Here is a 7,459-nt window from a genome sequence, read left to right as displayed (position 1 = left end):
TAGAGCATCGTAGGGTGAAGCTCTGGAGGCCATGAGCATCTCTGTGGTTTTGAAGCCCCAACCCCCCAGAACCTGCCAGGTCTGGCTTTAGAGGTCTCTGAGCACTGCTGGGGTACTGACCTTCGGGTACTGTAGGGCTGAGCAGCACTGAACCCTCTGGCCCACAAATTGAAGTCTGAGCCTGGTTGGCATGAGTCAGTGGGGGGAACCCCCTCAAAACTAAACATTTGGGGAGCAGGAGAGATAGTTCAGTGGTCTGAGGCTTCGTGTGTCTGTCCCCTGGATCACTGCTCTGTGTAACCTGCTGCCCCCCAAGCACTCACTGGCGTGGGCTTATCCCAGGGGAATGAAAATAGGGGATGGGGAAATAGTATAGTGGGCAGGGCACTTGCCTCGCGTGCAGCCAACCTGGGGCTTGACCGCTTTCCGTCTAGATGATCCGCAAAGGCCCTCCCAGAGTAAGTCCTGAGCACTGCTGCATGTGGTCCCTAAACCAAAAAATAATAGCTCAGTGCACTGAAGCACACGTTTGCATGTGGGAGACCAGGTTCTTTCTCTGGCACCACACGGTGCCCTGATCACCGAGCTAGGAATGGTCCTAGCTCCTGAGCACTGCCAGGTGTGTCCCCCCCCATCAAAAATAAATAAGTGAAGAATGAAAGGAAACCAGTGAGATTAGTTCTCATAACATCTTTCATTTGCCCAATATAGCCCAAGTAGTAGCGTGTCAACTTACACTCACCATGAAAATCCTGGGGCCTTAACCTCTCTCATGTGGCTGACCCTGCTTCACTCCCCGATACTGTAGGTCCCTGAGCACTGCCGGACCCCAAGCACAGAACTGGGAGTAGCCCCTGAGCATTTCCAGGTGTGACCCCAACCTTCTCCCTGAAGAAAATCGATATGAGATTTTTTTTTTCTCTTCACTAAGAGTCGACAACTTTATTCCCATGTTTCACAATACAAATGAAAATTGCTGTTTTTTGGTTTCATTTACTACCTCCCTCCAAAACTATCCTCTCTCTGATGGGAAGAGGATGGTGGGGGGCACATCTCCCTCTAATACCGCTGAAGAATACCCAGAGTCACAGAGTCACAGCACCACCATCTCCTGGTGAAGAAGAACAAGTGACAGGAAGGAAGGAGAGAGAGAGAGAGAGAGAGAGAGAGAGAGAGAGAGAGAGAGAGAGAGAGAGAGAGAGAGAGAGAGAGAGAGGAAGGGAGAGAGGGAGAAGGAGAGGGAGAGAGGGAGAGGGAGAGGGAGAGGGAGAGGGAGAGAGAGAGAAGAGAGGGAGAGAAGGAGGGAGAGAGAGGGAAGGAGGGAGAGAGGGAGAGGGAGAGGGAGAGGGAGAGGGAGAGGGAGAGGGAGAGGGAGATCGGCTCCCACTCTCCTTATCTGTCTGGCCGAGTCAGTCCAGGCCGAGTGGGCACCATCAGGGGATGGGCAGGGGGTCTCATCACTGGAGGCCCAGGCTTCATGGGCATATGGCCTCCCATTGTCGGCCTCATCCCAGGAGCAGGTCCCATTGGCATCATCCCAGGAGGAGGGGGCCCATCAGTGGCCTCATCGGAGGGCCCCCCCATATGGGGTGCTGGCATCATCCCAGGGCGAGGAGGACCTGGGAGACTGGGCGAGGGGGGGTCATCGCCCCTACAGGAGGAGGAGCGGAGAATGGAGTCGGAGGCATCTCGCCTTGTTGAAATGCAGCGGTTGTCCTGCCAGTCAGGCTCTGGGCCTGCTCCTCCGTCTATCTGTGATGGTAGAAATTTCCTTCACATTCTCGTTGTGTTTCCTGCCGCTGCAGTGAGTCTTCCTCACAGACGGAGAGTCATGGGTGAGGTGCGTGTCGCAGCAGTCACAGTAAAACTTGGGCACGATGCTCTGCAGCTGTTGAACGCTTGTCGAGATATTTTTTATTCTTTTAAAATTTATATTTTATTCTACTCTCACACACCATCCCTGAGCTCTGGGAGTATTTCACCTTATGGACCGGCCATGTCTCATCCCTAGTGACCACCTATGGCCAGTGGCCACCCCTGGAATGTGATTAAACCAGCAACTGAGATCTTGTTTAGGGGGTTTAAATCCCCAGCATTGCGCATGCTAGTTTTGTCAACTGTGGGTAAGTATTAATCTCTTTAGCCCTTACTGTTTCCTAAACTGTAAAATAGGATCTGCCTGGGGGAACTTATCTCTTAAGGTAGTTTTCAAAACGAAAGGTGAAAGGACCTTTGTAAAGTGCTTAATGGAGTCCTTCTCTACTCATTCATTTTCCCTCCAGTCTTCTGCTTTTTCACAAAGGAGGGGGCTGTGTGTTGGGAGCACAGGGGGGGCTCTTACCATGTTTGGATTCTGGATCGACTGCATCAAACATATATAAATGCATTGGTGAGCTTACTGGAAGAAAGTGAACTCAAGCCGAATACTAAATGAGCAGCTAAATACTAAATGAGCAGCTAGATGCGGATAGATGGGTGGGTGAAAGATGCACACATGGAGAGTTCTAGCCACTCTGTTCTGACTGTTGGGGTCCACCAGGACTGATGGCAAGAATGCCCTGCTCGTGAGAAACACCCATGGTAGATGTCGAAAAGGAGCAATTCTCTGGGATAGGCTGAGAATTGGGGTGACCCCGGTTCAAAGGGACACCATTCTGACGGCCTGAATCAGCCGGGGAGTGACCCCGCCCCTGGCCAGCACTGCCTGTTCTGCTCAATGGTGCCAAGAAAGTGAGAGGGCAAGAGGGGAGAAGCGTGGAGAGGTGGGAGGCGGGGAGGGGTGCAGGGGGATTGACTGGGAGACAAAAGCAGATTCCTGGGAACTGGCCCCATGTACTGACCAGTGGCCAAGGGTGGGGCTCCCAATCTCAAGTTTGTGAAATATTTCTGCATTTTAGTGCTTTTTAAACTTTTTTTTTTCTTGTTTGTTATTGGGCCACACCTGGTGATGCTCAGGGCTTACTCCTGGCTCTGTGCTTAGGGACCCCTCCTGGTGGAGCTCAGGGGACCATGTGGGGTTCTGGGGATCAAGCCCAGATTGGACACGTTTGAGGCAAGCGCCCTTCCTGTGGTACTATCTCTCCAGCCCTCTGACTCTACTGTTTGACTCTGAAGTGAGGGAGGAGGCAGGCCTGGGGCAGGAATGCAGGGAGAAGAGGAACCAAATTCCTCCAGGAAACCTCACTCCTGCCATCCTTGCCTCCTGGCCTTTGCACGTGATCTTCCCATCTGTTACTGGGAGGCTTCGCTCATTCACAGCCAGCTTTGGCTCAGCTGCTCCTCCCCATGCCTCACCCCTTGTCAAATATCAGCTAGCAGGACCAATGCTTAGTGCTTACTATTGCTCTTATCTTATCCTCCCTCCCCACTCCTCCTCAAACTTGGGATTTTATTTTGGTTTTTGTTTTGTTTTTCACCTTTTGGGGCATACCTGGTGGTGCTCGGGGGTTACTCCTGGCTCTGCATTTAGGAATTACTCCTGGTGGTGCTCAGGGGACTATATGGGATGGTGGGGATTGAACCCAGGTCAGCCACATGAAAAGTAAGTGCCCTCCCTGCTGTACTATTTTGGCTCCTTTTGGCTTTTCTTCTAATTATTTTAAAAATGTATTTATTTAATTTTTCTTTTTGGGTCACACCTGGTGATGCACAGGGGTTACTCCTGGCTCTGCACTCAGGAATTATTCCTGTTGGTGCTCAGGGGACCATATGGGATGCTGGGAATCGAACCCAGGTCATCCGCATGCAAGGCAAATGCCTTACCCGCTGTGCTATCACTCCAGCCCCATTTTTGTTAAAAATTGAATCACCGTAAATTACAGAACCACTAAGTTATTCATGATTAAGTTTCAGGCATACAGGATGTTCTGATGCCAACTTACCGGTGCCCACTTCCCCCCACTAATCTCCCCAGTTTGGTTTACAAATTTTTTTTTTTTTATAAAATAAGAAAATTTGTTCTTTGGTCACACCAAAAGCTCAGGGGTTAGTCCTGACTCTGCACTCAGGAATCTCTCTGGATAGTTCTAGGAGGGCCAGACGGGATGCCAGGGACCTAGCCCTGGTGTCCACTTGCAGTGCAAGCGCCCTCCCCACTGGACTGTCACTCGGGCCCAGCCTGTGGTGCTTTATCCTGCTGTAGCATGACCTTCCCTCGGTCTGGAATCACATTCTTAACCCGTGCCTGGCTGTTTCCTGCCCCAGCACAAAGGATGCTCCCTCAGGGAAGCCTTAATCTGGCTCCCTGCCCTCCATCACTGAGAACAATACTTGCAAATCAGTAGATGTCCGAAAGATAGCTGCCCTGGGAAGGAGCACACGCAGGATAAAGGGTGGAATAAACAAACCTGGTGACTTTTTCCGTGGGTTCAGTGCTCACTTGGCTTGTGAGACCCTGGGTTCTGCTTTTTAAGTTTTTTACCTAGTGGTCCTGGTAGGGGAGGGGGAAACTTGGCTTCATAGTTGCTCTCAGCAGCCAGTGCTCAGGCAACCGTGCACTACTGGGGAATCAAACTCAAGCCACACACACACACACACACACACACTGTGCCTGAAATCCAGCGGCTCATAGAAATAAAGGTGGAAGTGTTCCGGTGTAGCTCCCACTGCAGAAATATTTCAGAGTTGGACTTGGTCTTTATGACATGGTTTGCATGAAGACCCTCAACCCGAGGGACGGCACGGTCACCTGGGCACATGTGCAGGCCCCTCCGATGGGCCTGGGAACTGGGCCATGCTCAAATCAATATTTATTTATTTATTTATTTATTTTTGCTTTTTGAGTCACACCTGGCGATGCACAGGGGTTACTCCTGGTTCATGCACTCAGGAATCACTCAGGGGATCATGTGGGATGCTGGGAATCGAACCCGGGTCGACTGTGTGCAAGGCAAACGCCCTACCCGCTGTGCTATCGTTCCAGCCCCTCAAATCAATATTTAATGTCTTCACAGATGCAAAAGAACCTACTTCGACACCAGTTTTGTCTTCATTGAAAGGTCTGGTGGCAGTGTTGGGCATACTTTTGTGTATTGAGAGGGAGGGGCCCCCCCACAGGAGTGCTCAGGGCTTACTTCTGGCCAGTGCTCAAGGAACCCTATGCGGTGTTGGAGACGGAACCGGGTTTGACTGTGTACAAGGCAAGAACCTTAACCCTGTGCTCTCTCCCTAGCCCCTGGCCTGCTGCCGATCTTTGTTCCTGCTTCATCTGGGCGTCCAGTCTCTTCAAGTCTATCTGGCCCAGTTATTCCTCTCATACACCTCCCCTCCCTTCCCCTCCCCTTCCCTAGGGTGGGGGGCATCCCACACCTGGAGGGGTTCCTGAGGGGCCAGGGATTCAGCTCTCCCCCCTCGCCCCCCCCCACCCCGCACAGCCTGGGTCCTAGCCCTCTGAGCTATCTCCCGGGCCCATGAACTTGCTTTCTTGCTCCAAGGTGCAACAGTCCTGCAAAGCAATGGTTCCCGACTCGAAGGAAGAGGAGCCCTTTGTAAAACGACTTTCTCCCTGCAATCCTGAAACCAATCTCTGTTCACAGCAGGCACTTGGAGACACAGGAAATTGAGAGAACAGAGTCAAGATCGGCCACATGCCCAGTCGTGAAGATGGACACTGTTTACACGGGCTCCATGTGAGGCTGCCTAAGAATTTCATAATATATTGATATAGGTGTGTGTGTGTGTGTGTATACATATATGCATAAAACAGAGGGAAAGAGAGAGATAGAGAGAAGATAGAGGGAAATATACCTTTCTGATACCCTGAGAGGCTCTTTCACTAGCTTATCCTGGTTCCGTTACAGCAAAGATGCGTTTGAACACATTGGTGAGTATAATGGCAGAAAGGGAACTAAGAGAACTAACAAATGAGTATAAGTGAATTAGTCAATACAAACATAAATAGTAAATAAGTGACCACACCGTAGGGCTGACTTGCTAGAGTCCGTTGAGTAAGGACAGAGGTGGGGTGTCAGAACCAGTGGGAGAAACTCTTCTCACTGGCAGCCCTTGGAAAAAAAGGGCTGATAACCGGGTCCACTGGGCCCTGGGTTTGCAGAACACAAGTCTTTTAAATCCAGGGAGAGAAGAGTTAGGGGGAAAAGGGGCAAATGTAAGGTCCAGAGGGACAGTATGGAGGTGAAGGCGCTTTCCTAGCTTGTGGCTGTGTCCATGATCGCTTGAGCCAGGCCCCGAATATGGTCCTCAGGGCCCAGCTAGAGGTGACTCCTGAGCCCAGAACTAGGTAGGGTCAGGAGTGGCCCCAAAGAGCAGCAAAGCACAAATTCTGGTGCTGGAGGAGAGACTGGGATTAAGGTGGCCGCCGTCTTTGCTGTGACTGGACCTGCCAGTCCTCAGCACAGTGGACAGCCTTGGGGGGTCCTGAGCACCATCACGTGACCCGGATGTTCCTGGCACTGCAAGGCCTGGGCAGTGCCACGTCCTGAGGCCTGGCATTCAGCTGCTGGCTCCTGGTTGGCCATGAAGCATGTGGAACGGCCCTCGGACCTTGTGAGCATGATTTGGGATCACCCCTCCCCCCCATATGATATAAACACAATGAAGTCATTAAAATGACCATAAATTTAAGGACTGAATCTACCAGTTTTGAAAGAGAGATTGTTCAATTTGAGTTTTTAAAATTTGATTGTATATTAATGATAAAAAACAGATGCAGCACCAATTATAAAAACTGTAAAAAGTGAAAGGGAAAGGAAGAAAAGAAATATTCTAGATGATCTCTCTCATATGTAGGCTACAAAGAAGCACAATGGGGGTTGGAGAGATGGTACAGTGTGGAGGGCATTTGCCTTGCACGCAGCTGACCAGCTTCAATCCCCAGCACCTCATATGGTCCCCTGCATGACCAAGAGTATAGAGTATACTTCAGCACTGAGCCAGGTATAAGCCCTGAGCATCTCTGGGTGTGGATAGAGAGAGAGAGAGAGAGAGAGACAGAGAGACAGAGAGAGACAGAGACAGAGACAGAGAGACAGAGAGAGAAGAGGGGAGGAGCTGGAGCGATAGCACAGCGGGGAGGGCGTTTGCCTTGCATGCGGCCGACCCAGGTTTGATTCCCAGCATCCTATGTGGTCCCCTGAGCACCGCCAGGGGTAATTCCTGAGTGCAGAACCAGGAGTAACCCCTGTGCATTGCCAGGTGTGACCCAAAAAGAAAAGAAGAAAAAAGCACAATAAGGGAATAATCAATGTTCAAAGGCAGCAGAATCTGGAAATTGGACTAAAAACTGGACTTAGCACAGCAGGAGGGGGACAGAGACAGTGGTGGAGGGAGGAGGGCTGTCTGGTGAGGGGGCCGGGATGCTGTATACAGAAAACATGAACTGTGTTGTAAATTGTACAACCTCAAAAAAAAAAAACCACATCAGACAAGTAACAACGAACTCAATGTTGTTACTTGTCTGATGTGTGTATCAAGGAAATAATTGTTTGGGGTCCACACCCAG

The 7,459-nt window shown here is 50.8% G+C and overlaps 1 pseudogene; it reads right to left on the bottom strand.

Moving 5' to 3' along the window:
* Window positions 1-1,392: 1,392 nt before the first annotated feature.
* Window positions 1,393-5,019, bottom strand: LOC129403341 (U1 small nuclear ribonucleoprotein C-like; annotated as a pseudogene).
* Between the last annotated feature and the right edge of the window lie 2,440 nt (window positions 5,020-7,459).

This window comes from Sorex araneus, chromosome 3 (genome assembly GCF_027595985.1).
Source record: "Sorex araneus isolate mSorAra2 chromosome 3, mSorAra2.pri, whole genome shotgun sequence".
NCBI lineage: Eukaryota > Metazoa > Chordata > Mammalia > Eulipotyphla > Soricidae > Sorex > Sorex araneus.
The sequence above is the reverse complement of the archived record's forward strand: the minus strand, read 5'-3'. Positions and strand labels throughout refer to the sequence as shown.